General features: G+C 45.5%; 1 protein-coding gene across 1 annotated transcript in view; it reads left to right on the top strand.

Annotated features, from left to right (window-relative positions):
• The window catches only part of LOC115118359 (butyrophilin-like protein 10), an 804,641-nt gene that overhangs the window by 327,339 nt on the left and 462,195 nt on the right, over nt 1-15,107 (top strand). The gene's annotated exons all lie outside the window — the stretch shown is intronic.

The raw sequence follows: 15,107 nt of genomic DNA, 5'->3' as shown, positions 1-15,107 counted from the left end.
TCCAGTTTGGATTTGACTATGATGTCACCCTCTACCATTGTCTACCCTCTACCATTGTCTACCCTCTACCATTATCTACCCTCTACCATTGTCTACCCTCTACCATTGTCTACCCTCTACCATTGTCTACCCTCTACCATTGTCTACCCTCTACCATTGTCCCTCTAATACCCTCCAGTTTGATTTGACTATGGTGTCACCCTCTACCATTGTCTACCCTCTACCATTGTCCCTCTAATACCCTGCAGTTGGATTTGACTATGGTGTCACCCTCTACCATTGTCTACCCTCTACCATTGTCCCTCTAATACCCTCCAGTTGGATTTGACTATGGTGTCACCGTCTACCATTGTCCCTCTAATACCCTGCAGTTGGATTTGACTATGGTGTCACCCTCTACCAATGTCTACCCTCTACCATTGTCCCTCTAATACCCTCCAGTTTGATTTGACTATGGTGTCACCCTCTACCATTGTCCCTCTAATACCCTCCAGTTTGGATTTGACTATGATGTCACCCTCTACCATTGTCTACCCTCTACCATTGTCTACCCTCTACCATTATCTACCCTCTACCATTGTCTACCCTCTACCATTGTCTACCCTCTACCATTGTCTACCCTCTACCATTGTCCCTCTAATACCCTCCAGTTTGATTTGACTATGGTGTCACCCTCTACCATTGTCTACCCTCTACCATTGTCCCTCTAATACCCTGCAGTTGGATTTGACTATGGTGTCACCCTCTACCATTGTCTACCCTCTACCATTGTCCCTCTAATACCCTCCAGTTGGATTTGACTATGGTGTCACCGTCTACCATTGTCCCTCTAATACCCTGCAGTTGGATTTGACTATGGTGTCACCCTCTACCATTGTCTACCCTCTACCATTGTCTACCCTCTACCATTGTCCCTCTAATACCCTCCAGTTTGATTTGACTATGGTGTCACTCTCTACCATTGTCTACCCTCTACCATTGTCTACCCTCTACCATTTTCTACCCTCTACCATTGTCAATCTAATACACTGCAGTTGGATTTGACTATGGTGTCACCCTCTACCATTGTCTACCCTCTACCATTGTCCCTCTAATACCCTCCAGTTTGATTTGACTATGGTGTCACCGTCTACCATTGTCCCTCTAATACCCTGCAGTTGGATTTGACTATGGTGTCACCCTCTACCATTGTCTACCCTCTACCATTGTCCCTCTAATACCCTCCAGTTTGATTTGACTATGGTGTCACCGTCTACCATGGTCCCTCTAATACCCTGCAGTTGGATTTGACTATGGTGTCACCCTCTACCATTGTCTACCCTCTACCATTGTCCCTCTAATACCCTCCAGTTTGGATTTGACTATGATGTCACCCTCTACCATTGTCTACCCTCTACCATTGTCTACCCTCTACCATTATCTACCCTCTACCATTGTCTACCCTCTACCATTGTCTACCCTCTACCATTGTCTACCCTCTACCATTGTCTACCCTCTACCATTGTCCCTCTAATACCCTCCAGTTTGATTTGACTATGGTGTCACCCTCTACCATTGTCTACCCTCTACCATTGTCCCTCTAATACCCTGCAGTTGGATTTGACTATGGTGTCACCCTCTACCATTGTCTACCCTCTACCATTGTCCCTCTAATACCCTCCAGTTGGATTTGACTATGGTGTCACCGTCTACCATTGTCCCTCTAATACCCTGCAGTTGGATTTGACTATGGTGTCACCCTCTACCAATGTCTACCCTCTACCATTGTCCCTCTAATACCCTCCAGTTTGATTTGACTATGGTGTCACCCTCTACCATTGTCCCTCTAATACCCTCCAGTTTGGATTTGACTATGATGTCACCCTCTACCATTGTCTACCCTCTACCATTGTCTACACCATTATCTACCCTCTACCATTGTCTACCCTCTACCATTGTCTACCCTCTACCATTGTCTACCCTCTACCATTGTCCCTCTAATACCCTCCAGTTTGTTATGGTGTCACCCTCTACCATTGTCTACCCTCTACCATTGTCCTCTAATACCCTGCAGATTTGACTATGGTGTCACCCTCTACCATTGTCTACCCTCTACCATTGTCCCTCTAATACCCTCCAGTTGGATTTGACTATGGTGTCACCGTCTACCATTGTCCCTACCCTCAGTTGGATTTGACTATGGTGTCACCATTGTCTACCCTCTACCATTGTCTACCCTCTCTTGTCCCTCTAATACCCTCCAGTTTGATTTGACTATGGTGTCACTCTCTACCATTGTCTACCCTCTACCATTGTCTACCCTCTACCATTTTCTACCCTCTACCATTGTCAATCTAATACACTGCAGTTGGATTTGACTATGGTGTCACCCTCTACCATTGTCTACCCTCTACCATTGTCCCTCTAATACCCTGCAGTTGGATTTGACTATGGTGTCACCCTCTACCATTGTCTACCCTCTACCATTGTCCCTCTAATACCCTCCAGTTTGATTTGACTATGGTGTCACCGTCTACCATTGTCCCTCTAATACCCTCCAGTTTGATTTGACTATGGTGTCACCGTCTACCATTGTCCCTCTAATACCCTGCAGTTGGATTTGACTATGGTGTCACCCTCTACCATTGTCTACCCTCTACCATTGTCTACCATTGTCCCTCTACCATTGTCAATCTAATACACTGCAGTTGGATTTGACTATGGTGTCACCCTCTACCATTGTCTACCCTCTAATTGTCTACCCTCTACCATTGTCAGCAGTTGGATTTGACTATGGTGTCACCCTCTACCATTGTCTACCCTCTACCATTGTCCCTCTAATACCCTCCAGTTTGATTTGACCATGGTGTCACCGTCTACCATTGTCCCTCTAATACCCTGCAGTTGGATTTGACTATGGTGTCACCCTCTACCATTGTCTACCCTTGTCCCTCTACCATTTGTCTACCCTCTACCATTGTCCCTCTAATACCCTCCAGTTTGGATTTGACTATGGTGTCACCCTCTACCATTGTCTACCCTCTACCATTGTCTACCCTCTACCATTATCTATTTTGACTATGGTTGTCACCCTCTACCATTGTCTACCATTGTCTACCCTCTACCATTGTCCCTCTAATACCCTCCAGTTTGATTTGACTATGGTGTCACCCTCTACCATTGTCTACCCTCTACCATTGTCCCTCTAATACCCTGCAGTTGGATTTGACTATGGTGTCACCTCTACCATTGTCTACCCTCTACCATTGTCCCTCTAATACCCTCCAGTCTATGGTGTCACCTCTACCATTGTCCCTCTAATACCCTGCAGTTGGATTTGACTATGGTGTCACCCTCTACCATTGTCTACCCTCTACCATTGTCTACCCTCTACCATTGTCCCTCTAATACCCTCCAGTTTGATTTGACTATGGTGTCACTCTCTACCATTGTCTACCCTCTACCATTGTCTACCCTCTACCATTGTCTACCCTCTACCATTGTCAATCTAATACACTGCAGTTGGATTTGACTATGGTGTCACCCTCTACCATTGTCTACCCTCTACCATTGTCCCTCTAATACCCTCCAGTTTGATTTGACTATGGTGTCACCGTCTACCATTGTCCCTCTAATACCCTGCAGTTGGATTTGACTATGGTGTCACCCTCTACCATTGTCTACCCTCTACCATTGTCCCTCTAATACCAGTTTGATTTGACTCACCGTCTACCATTGTCCCTCTAATACCCTGCAGTTGGATTTGACTATGGTGTCACCCTCTACCATTGTCTACCCTCTACCATTGTCCCTCTAATACCCTCCAGTTTGGATTTGACTATGATGTCACCCTCTACCATTGTCTACCCTCTACCATTGTCTACCCTCTACCATTATCTACCCTCTACCATTGTCTACCCTCTACCATTGTCTACCCTCTATTGTCTACCCTCTACCATTGTCTACCCTCTACCATTGTCCTCTAATACCCTCCAGTTTGATTTGACTATGGTGTCACCCTCTACCATTGTCTACCCTCTACCATTGTCCCTCTAATACCCTGCAGTTGGATTTGACTATGGTGTCACCCTCTACCATTGTCTACCCTCTACCATTGTCCCTCTAATACCCTCCAGTTGGATTTGACTATGGTGTCACCGTCTACCATTGTCCCTCTAATACCCTGCAGTTGGATTTGACTATGGTGTCACCTCTACCAATGTCTACCCTCTACCATTGTCCCTCTAATACCCTCCAGTTTGATTTGACTATGGTGTCACCTCTACCATTGTCCCTCTAATACCCTCCAGTTTGGATTTGACTATGATGTCACCTCTACCATTGTCTACCCTCTACCATTGTCTACCCTCTACCATTATCTACCCTCTACCATTGTCTACCCTCTACCATTGTCTACCCTCTACCATTGTCTACCCTCTACCATTGTCCCTCTAATACCCTCCAGTTTGATTTGACTATGGTGTCACCCTCTACCATTGTCTACCTCTACCATTGTCCCTCTAATACCCTGCAGTTGGATTTGACTATGGTGTCACCCTCTACCATTGTCTACCCTCTACCATTGTCCCTCTAATACCCTCCAGTTGGATTTGACTATGGTGTCACCGTCTACCATTGTCCCTCTAATACCCTGCAGTTGGATTTGACTATGGTGTCACCCTCTACCATTGTCTACCCTCTACCATTGTCTACCCTCTACCATTGTCCCTCTAATACCCTCCAGTTTGATTTGACTATGGTGTCACTCTCTACCATTGTCTACCCTCTACCATTGTCTACCCTCTACCATTTTCTACCCTCTACCATTGTCAATCTAATACACTGCAGTTGGATTTGACTATGGTGTCACCCTCTACCATTGTCTACCCTCTACCATTGTCCCTCTAATACCCTCCAGTTTGATTTGACTATGGTGTCACCGTCTACCATTGTCCCTCTAATACCCTGCAGTTGGATTTGACTATGGTGTCACCCTCTACCATTGTCTACCCTCTACCATTGTCCCTCTAATACCCTCCAGTTTGATTTGACTATGGTGTCACCGTCTACCATTGTCCCTCTAATACCCTCCAGTTTGATTTGACTATGGTGTCACCGTCTACCATTGTCCCTCTAATACCCTGCAGTTGGATTTGACTATGGTGTCACCCTCTACCATTGTCTACCCTCTACCATTGTCTACCCTCTACCATTGTCTACCCTCTACCATTGTCAATCTAATACACTGCAGTTGGATTTGACTATGGTGTCACCCTCTACCATTGTCTACCCTCTACCATTGTCTACCCTCTACCATTGTCTACCCTCTACCATTGTCAATCTAATACACTGCAGTTGGATTTGACTATGGTGTCACCCTCTACCATTGTCTACCCTCTACCATTGTCCCTCTAATACCCTCCAGTTTGATTTGACTATGGTGTCACCGTCTACCATTGTCCCTCTAATACCCTGCAGTTGGATTTGACTATGGTGTCACCGTCTACCCTCTACCATTGTCCCTCTAATACCCTCCAGTTTGATTTGACTATGGTGTCACCCTCTACCATTGTCCCTCTAATACCCTCCAGTTTGGATTTGACTATGGTGTCACCCTCTACCATTGTCTACCCTCTACCATTGTCTACCCTCTACCATTATCTACCCTCTACCATTGTCTACCCTCTACCATTGTCTACCCTCTACCATTGTCTACCCTCTACCATTGTCTACCCTCTACCATTGTCCCTCTAATACCCTCCAGTTTGATTTGACTATGGTGTCACCCTCTACCATTGTCTACCCTCTACCATTGTCCCTCTAATACCCTGCAGTTGGATTTGACTATGGTGTCACCCTCTACCATTGTCTACCCTCTACCATTGTCCCTCTAATACCCTCCAGTTGGATTTGACTATGGTGTCACCGTCTACCATTGTCCCTCTAATACCCTGCAGTTGGATTTGACTATGGTGTCACCCTCTACCATTGTCTACCCTCTACCATTGTCTACCCTCTACCATTGTCCCTCTAATACCCTCCAGTTTGATTTGACTATGGTGTCACTCTCTACCATTGTCTACCCTCTACCATTGTCTACCCTCTACCATTGTCTACCCTCTACCATTGTCAATCTAATACACTGCAGTTGGATTTGACTATGGTGTCACCCTCTACCATTGTCTACCCTCTACCATTGTCCCTCTAATACCCTCCAGTTTGATTTGACTATGGTGTCACCGTCTACCATTGTCCTCTAATACCCTGCAGTTGGATTTGACTATGGTGTCACCCTCTACCATTGTCTACCCTCTACCATTGTCCCTCTAATACCCTCCAGTTTGATTTGACTATGGTGTCACCGTCTACCATTGTCCCTCTAATACCCTCCAGTTTGATTTGACTATGGTGTCACCGTCTACCATTGTCCCTCTAATACCCTGCAGTTGGATTTGACTATGGTGTCACCCTCTACCATTGTCTACCCTCTACCATTGTCTACCCTCTACCATTGTCAATCTAATACACTGCAGTTGGATTTGACTATGGTGTCACCCTCTACCATTGTCTACCCTCTACCATTGTCTACCCTCTACCATTGTCAATCTAATACACTGCAGTTGGATTTGACTATGGTGTCACCCTCTACCATTGTCTACCCTCTACCATTGTCTACCCTCTACCATTGTCTACCCTCTACCATAGTCAATCTAATACACTGCAGTTGGATTTGACTATGGTGTCACCCTCTACCATTGTCTACCCTCTACCATTGTCCCTCTAATACCCTCCAGTTTGATTTGACTATGGTGTCACCGTCTACCATTGTCCCTCTAATACCCTGCAGTTGGATTTGACTATGGTGTCACCCTCTACCATTGTCTACCCTCTACCATTGTCCCTCTAATACCCTCCAGTTTGATTTGACTATGGTGTCACCCTCTACCATTGTCTACCCTCTACCATTGTCCCTCTAATACCCTCCAGTTTGATTTTGACTATGGTGTCACCCTCTACCATTGTCCCCTCTACCATTGTCCTCTACCCTCCAGTTTGATTTGACTATGGTGTCACCCTCTACCATTGTCTACCCTCTACCATTGTCCCTCTAATACCCTGCAGTTGGATTTGACTATGGTGTCACCCTCTACCATTGTCTACCCTCTACCATTGTCCCTCTAATACCCTCCAGTTGGATTTGACTATGGTGTCATTGTCCCTCTCTGAGTTGGATTTGACTATGGTGTCACCTCTACCATTGTCTACCCTCTACCATTGTCCCTCTAATACCTCCAGTTTGATTTGACTATGGTGTCACCCTCTACCATTGTCCCTCTAATACCCTCCAGTTGGATTTGACTATGATGTCACCCTCTACCATTGTCACCCTCTACCATTGTCTACCCCTCTACCATTGTCTACCCTCTACCATTGTCCCTCTACCATTGTCTAATTGTCCTCTAATACCCTCCAGTTTGATTTGACTATGGTGTCACCCTCTACCATTGTCTACCCTCTACCATTGTCCCTCTAATACCAGTTGGATTTGACTATGGTGTCACCCTCTACCATTGTCTACCCTCTACCATTGTCCTCTACCCTCCAGTTGGATTTGACTATGGTGTCACCGTCTACCATTGTCCCTCTAATACACTGCAGTTGGATTTGACTATGGTGTCACCCTCTACCATTGTCTACCCTCTACCATTGTCCCTCTAATACCCTCCAGTTTGATTTGACTATGGTGTCACCCTCTACCATTGTCCCTCTAATACCTCCAGTTTGGATTTGACTATGATGTCACCCCTCTACCATTGTCTACCCTCTACCATTGTCTACCCTCTACCATTATCTACCCTCTACCATTGTCTACCCTCTACCATTGTCTACCCTCTACCATTGTCTACCTCTACCATTGTCCCTCTAATACCCTCCAGTTTGATTTGACCATTACCATTGTCTACCCCTCTACCATTGTCCCTCTAATACCCTGCAGTTGGATTTGACTATGGTGTCACCCTCTACCATTGTCTACCCTCTACCATTGTCCCTCTAATACCCTCCAGTTGGATTTGACTATGGTGTCACCGTTACCATTGTCCCTCTAATACCCTGCAGTTGGATTTGACTATGGTGTCACCCTCTACCATTGTCTACCCTCTACCATTGTCTACCCTCTACCATTGTCCCTCTAATACCCTCCAGTTTGATTTGACTATGGTGTCACTCTCTACCATTGTCTACCCTCTACCATTGTCTACCCTCTACCATTTTCTACCCTCTACCATTGTCAATCTAATACACTGCAGTTGGATTTGACTATGGTGTCACCTCTACCATTGTCTACCCTCTACCATTGTCCCTCTAATACCTCCAGTTTGATTTGACTATGGTGTCACCGTCTACCATTGTCCCTCTAATACCCTGCAGTTGGATTTGACTATGGTGTCACCCTCTACCATTGTCTACCCTCTACCATTGTCCCTCTAATACCCTCCAGTTTGATTTGACTATGGTGTCACCGTCTACCATTGTCCCTCTAATACCCTCCAGTTTGATTTGACTATGGTGTCACCGTCTACCATTGTCCCTCTAATACCCTGCAGTTGGATTTGACTATGGTGTCACCTCTACCATTGTCTACCCTCTACCATTGTCTACCCTCTACCATTGTCTACCCTCTACCATTGTCAATCTAATACACTGCAGTTGGATTTGACTATGGTGTCACCTCTACCATTGTCTACCTTCTACCATTGTCTACCCTCTACCATTGTCTACCCTCTACCATTGTCAATCTAATACCTGCAGTTGGATTTGACTATGGTGTCACCCCCCTACCATTGTCTACCCTCTACCATTGTCCCTCTAATACCCTCCAGTTTGATTTGACTATGGTGTCACCCTCTACCATTGTCCCTCTAATACCCTCCAGTTTGGATTTGACTATGGTGTCACCCTCTACCATTGTCTACCCTCTACCATTGTCTACCCTCTACCATTATCTGTCTACCCTCTACCATTGTCTACCCTCATTGTCTACCCTCTACCATTGTCTACCCTCTACCATTACCTACCCTCTACCATTGTCTACCCTCTGCCATTGTCTACCATTGTCTACCCTCTACCATTGTCTACCCTCTACCATTTTCTACCCTCTACCATTATCTACCCTCTACCATTGTCTACCCTCTACCATTGTCTTTATCTACCCTACCATTGTCTACCCTCTACCATTGTCTACCCTCTACCATTGTCTACCCTCTACCATTATCTACCTCTACCATTGTCTACCCTCTACCATTGTCTACCCTCTACCATTGTCTACCCTCTACCATTGTCTACCCTCTACCATTCACCCTCTAATACTCCAGTTTGATTTGACTATGGTGTCACCCCTCTACCATTGTCCTCTAATACCCTGCAGTTGGATTTGACTATGGTGTCACCCTCTACCATTGTCTACCCTCTACCATTGTCTACCCTCTACCATTGTCTACCCTCTACCATTGTCTACCCTCTACCATTCTCAATCTAATACACTGCAGTTGGATTTGACTATGGTGTCACCCTCTACCATTGTCCCTCTAATACCCTGCAGTTGGATTTGACTATGGTGTCACCCTCTACCATTGTCTACCCTCTACCATTGTCTACCCTCTACCATTGTCCTTCTAATACCCTCCAGTTTGATTTGACTATGGTGTCACTCTCTACCATTGTCTACCCTCTGCCATTGTCAATCTAATACACTGCAGTTGGATTTGACTATGGTGTCACCCTCTACCATTGTCCCTCTAATACCCTGCAGTTGGATTTGACTATGGTGTCACCCTCTACCATTGTCTACCCTCTACCATTGTCTACCCTCTACCATTGTCTACCCTCTACCATTGTCAATCTAATACACTGCAGTTGGATTTGACTATGGTGTCACCCTCTACCATTGTCTACCCTCTACCATTGTCTACCCTCTACCATTGTCTACCCTCTACCATTGTCAATCTAATACACTGCAGTTGGATTTGACTATGGTGTCACCCTCTACCATTGTCTACCCTCTACTATTGTCCCTCTAATACCCTCCAGTTTGATTTGACTATGGTGTCACCCTCTACCAATGTCCCTCTAATACCCTCCAGTTTGGATTTGACTATGATGTCACCCTCTACCATTGTCTACCCTCTACCATTGTCTACCCTCTACCATTATCTACCCTCTACCATTGTCTACCTCTACCATTGTCTACCCTCTACCATTGTCCCTCTAATACCCCTCCAGTTTGATTTGACTATGGTGTCACCCTCTACCATTGTCTACCCTCTACCATTGTCCCTCTAATACCCTCCAGTTGGTTTGACTACCCGTCTACCATTGTCCCTCTAATACCCTGCAGTTGGATTTGACTATGGTGTCACCCTCTACCATTGTCTACCCTCTACCATTGTCTACCCTCTACCATTGTCCCTCTAATACCCTCCAGTTTGATTTGACTATGGTGTCACTCTCTACCATTGTCTACCCTCTACCATTGTCTACCCTCTACCATTGTCAATCTAATACACTGCAGTTGGATTTGACTATGGTGTCACCCTCTACCATTGTCTACCCTCTACCATTGTCCCTCTAATACCCTCCAGTTTGATTTGACTATGGTGTCACCGTCTACCATTGTCCCTCTAATACCCTCCAGTTTGATTTGACTATGGTGTCACCGTCTACCATTGTCCCTCTAATACCCTGCAGTTGGATTTGACTATGGTGTCACCCTCTACCATTGTCTACCCTCTACCATTGTCTACCCTCTACCATTGTCTACCCTCTACCATTGTCAATCTAATACACTGCAGTTGGATTTGACTATGGTGTCACCCTCTACCATTGTCTACCCTCTACCATTGTCCCTCTAATACCCTCCAGTTTGATTTGACCATGGTGTCACCGTCTACCATTGTCCCTCTAATACCCTGCAGTTGGATTTGACTATGGTGTCACCCTCTACCATTGTCTACCCTCTACCATTGTCCCTCTAATACCCTCCAGTTTGATTTGACTATGGTGTCACCCTCTACCATTGTCCCTCTAATACCCTGCAGTTGGATTTGACTATGGTGTCACCTCTACCATTGTCTACCCTCTACCATTGTCTACCCTCTACCATTGTCTACCCTCTACCATTGTCAATCTAATACACTGCAGTTGGATTTGACTATGGTGTCACCCTACCATTGTCTACCCTCTACCATTGTCTACCCTCTACCATTGTCTACCCTCTACCATTGTCAATCTAATACACTGCAGTTGGGATTTGACTATGGTGTCACCCTCTACCATTGTCTACCCTCTACCATTGTCTACCCTCTACCATTGTCTACCCTCTACCATTGTCAATCTAATACACTGCAGTTGATTTGACTATGGTGTCACCCTCTACCATTGTCCCTCTAATACCCTGCAGTTGGATTTGACTATGGTGTCAGCCTCTACCATTGTCTACCCTAATACCATTGTCTACCCTCTGACCATTGTCTACCCTCTACCATTGTCAATCTAATACACTGCAGTTGGATTTGACTATGGTGTCACCCTCTACCATTGTCTACCCTCTACCATTGTCAATCTAATACACTGCAGTTGGGTTTGACTATGGTGTCACCCTCTACCATTGTCTACCCTCTACCATTGTCCCTCTAATACCCTCCAGTTTGATTTGACTATGGTGTCACCGTCTACCATTGTCCCTCTAATACCCTGCAGTTGGATTTGACTATGGTGTCACCCTCTACCATTGTCTACCCTCTACCATTGTCCCTCTAATACCCTCCAGTTTGATTTGACTATGGTGTCACCCTCTACCATTGTCCCTCTAATACCCTCCAGTTTGGATTAGACTATGATGTCACCCTCTACCATTGTCTACCCTCTACCATTGTCTACCCTCTACCATTATCTACCCTCTACCATTGTCTACCCTCTACCATTGTCTACCCTCTACTATTGTCTACCCTCTACCATTGTCTACCCTCTACCATTGTCCCTCTAATACCCTCCAGTTTGATTTGACTATGGTGTCACCCTCTACCATTGTCTACCCTCTACCATTGTCCCTCTAATACCCTGCAGTTGGATTTGACTATGGTGTCACCCTCTACCATTGTCTACCCTCTACCATTGTCCCTCTAATACCCTCCAGTTGGATTTGACTATGGTGTCACCGTCTACCATTGTCCCTCTAATACCCTGCAGTTGGATTTGACTATGGTGTCACCCTCTAACATTGTCTACCCTCTACCATTGTCTACCCTCTACCATTGTCTACCCTCTACCATTGTCAATCTAATACACTGCAGTTGGATTTGACTATGGTGTCACCCTCTACCATTGTCTACCCTCTACCATTGTCCCTCTGATACCCTCCAGTTTGATTTGACTATGGTGTCACTGTCTACCATTGTCCCTCTAATACCCTGCAGTTGGATTTGACTATGGTGTCACCTTCTACCATTGTCTACCCTCTACCATTGTCCCTCTAATACCCTCCAGTTTGATTTGACTATGGTGTCACCGTCTACCATTGTCTACCCTCTAATACCCTCCAGTTTGATTTGACTATGGTGTCACCGTCTACCATTGTCCCTCTAATACCCTGCAGTTTGATTTGACTATAGTGTCACCCTCTACCATTGTCTACCCTCTACCATTGTCTACCCTCTACCATTGTCTACCCTCTACCATTGTCAATCTAATACACTGCAGTTGGATTTGACTATGGTGTCACCCTCTACCATTGTCCCTCTAATACCCTGCAGTTGGATTTGACTATGGTGTCAGCCTCTACCATTGTCTACCCTCTACCATTGTCTACCCTCTACCATTGTCTACCCTCTACCATTGTCAATCTAATACACTGCAGTTGGATTTGACTATGGTGTCACCCTCTACCATTGTCTACCCTCTACCATTGTCTACCCTCTACCATTGTCTACCCTCTACCATTATCTACCCTCTACCATTGTCTACCCTCTATCATTGTCTACCCTCTACCATTGTCTACCCTCTACCATTGTCTACCCTCTACCATTCACCCTCTAATACCCTCCAGTTTGATTTGACTATGGTGTCACCCTCTACCATTGTCCCTCTAATACCCTGCAGTTGGATTTGACTATGGTGTCACCCTCTACCATTGTCTACCCTCTACCATTGTCTACCCTCTACCATTGTCTACCCTCTACCATTGTCAATCTAATACACTGCAGTTGGATTTGACTATGGTGTCACCCTCTACCATTGTCTACCCTCTACCATTGTCTACCCTCTACCATTGTCTACCCTCTACCATTGTCAATCTAATACACTGCAGTTGGATTTGACTATGGTGTCACCCTCTACCATTGTCTACCCTCTACCATTGTCTACCCTCTACCATTGTCTACCCTCTACCATTGTCAATCTAATACACTGCAGTTGGGTTTGACTATGGTGTCACCCTCTACCATTGTCTACCCTCTACCATTGTCCCTCTAATACCCTCCAGTCTTGATTTGACTATGGTGTCACCGTCTACCATTGTCCCTCTAATACCCTGCAGTTGGATTTGACTATGGTGTCACCCTCTACCATTGTCTACCCTCTACCATTGTCCCTCTAATACCCTCCAGTTTGATTTGACTATGGTGTCACCCTCTACCATTGTCCCTCTAATACCCTCCAGTTTGGATTAGACTATGATGTCACCCTCTACCATTGTCTACCCTCTACCATTGTCTACCCTCTACCATTATCTACCCTCTACCATTGTCTACCCTCTACCATTGTCTACCCTCTACTATTGTCTACCCCTCCATTGTCTACCCTCTCTACCATTGTCCCTCTAATGCCCTCCAGTTTGATTTGACTATGGTGTCACCCCTCTACCATTGTCTACCCTCTACCATTGTCCCTCTAATACCCTGCAGTTGGATTGACTATGGTGTCACCCATCTACCATTGTCTACCCTCTACCATTGTCCCTCTAATACCCTCCAGTTGGATTTGACTATGGTGTCACCGTCACCATTGTCCCTCTAATACCCTGCAGTTGGATTTGACTATGGTGTCACCCTAACATTGTCTACCCTCTACCATTGTCTACCCTCTACCATTGTCTACCCTCTACCATTGTCAATCTAATACACTGCAGTTGGATTTGACTATGGTGTCACCCTCTACCATTGTCTACCCTCTACCATTGTCCTCTGATACCCTCAGTTTGATTTGACTCTGGTGTCACTGTCTACCATTGTCCCTCTAATACCCTGCAGTTGGATTTGACTATGGTGTCACCTCTACCATTGTCTACCCTCTACCATTGTCCCTCTAATACCCTCCAGTTTGATTTGACTATGGTGTCACCGTCTACCATTGTCTACCCTCTAATACCCTCCAGTTTGATTTGACTATGGTGTCACCGTCTACCATTGTCCCTCTAATACCCTGCAGTTTGATTTGACTATGGTGTCAGCCTCTACCATTGTCTACCCTCTACCATTGTCTACCCTCTACCATTGTCTACCCTCTACCATTGTCAATCTAATACACTGAAGTTGGATTTGACTATGGTGTCACCCTCTACCATTGTCTACCCTCTACCATTGTCTACCCTCTACCATTGTCAATCTAATACACTGCAGTTGGATTTGACTATGGTGTCACCCTCTACCATTGTCTACCCTCTACCATTGTCCCTCTGATACCCTCCAGTTTGATTTGACTATGGTGTCACTGTCTACCATTGTCCCTCTAATACCCTGCAGTTGGATTTGACTATGGTGTCACCCTCTACCATTGTCTACCCTCTACCATTGTCCCTCTAATACCCTCCAGTTTGATTTGACTATGGTGTCACCGTCTACCATTGTCTACCCTCTAATACCCTCCAGTTTGGATTGACTATGGTGTCACCGTCTCACCATTGTCCCTCTAATACCCTGCAGTTTGATTTGACTATGGTGTCACCTCTACCATTGTCTACCCTCTACCATTGTCTACACCCTCTAATTGTCAATCTAATACACTGCAGTTGGATTTGACTATGGTGTCACCTCTACCATTGTCTACCCTCTACCATTGTCTACACTACCATTGTC

This window comes from Oncorhynchus nerka, linkage group LG12, assembly GCF_034236695.1.
Source record: "Oncorhynchus nerka isolate Pitt River linkage group LG12, Oner_Uvic_2.0, whole genome shotgun sequence".
Taxonomy (NCBI): domain Eukaryota; kingdom Metazoa; phylum Chordata; class Actinopteri; order Salmoniformes; family Salmonidae; genus Oncorhynchus; species Oncorhynchus nerka.
This window is presented reverse-complemented; position numbering and strand designations above follow the sequence as displayed.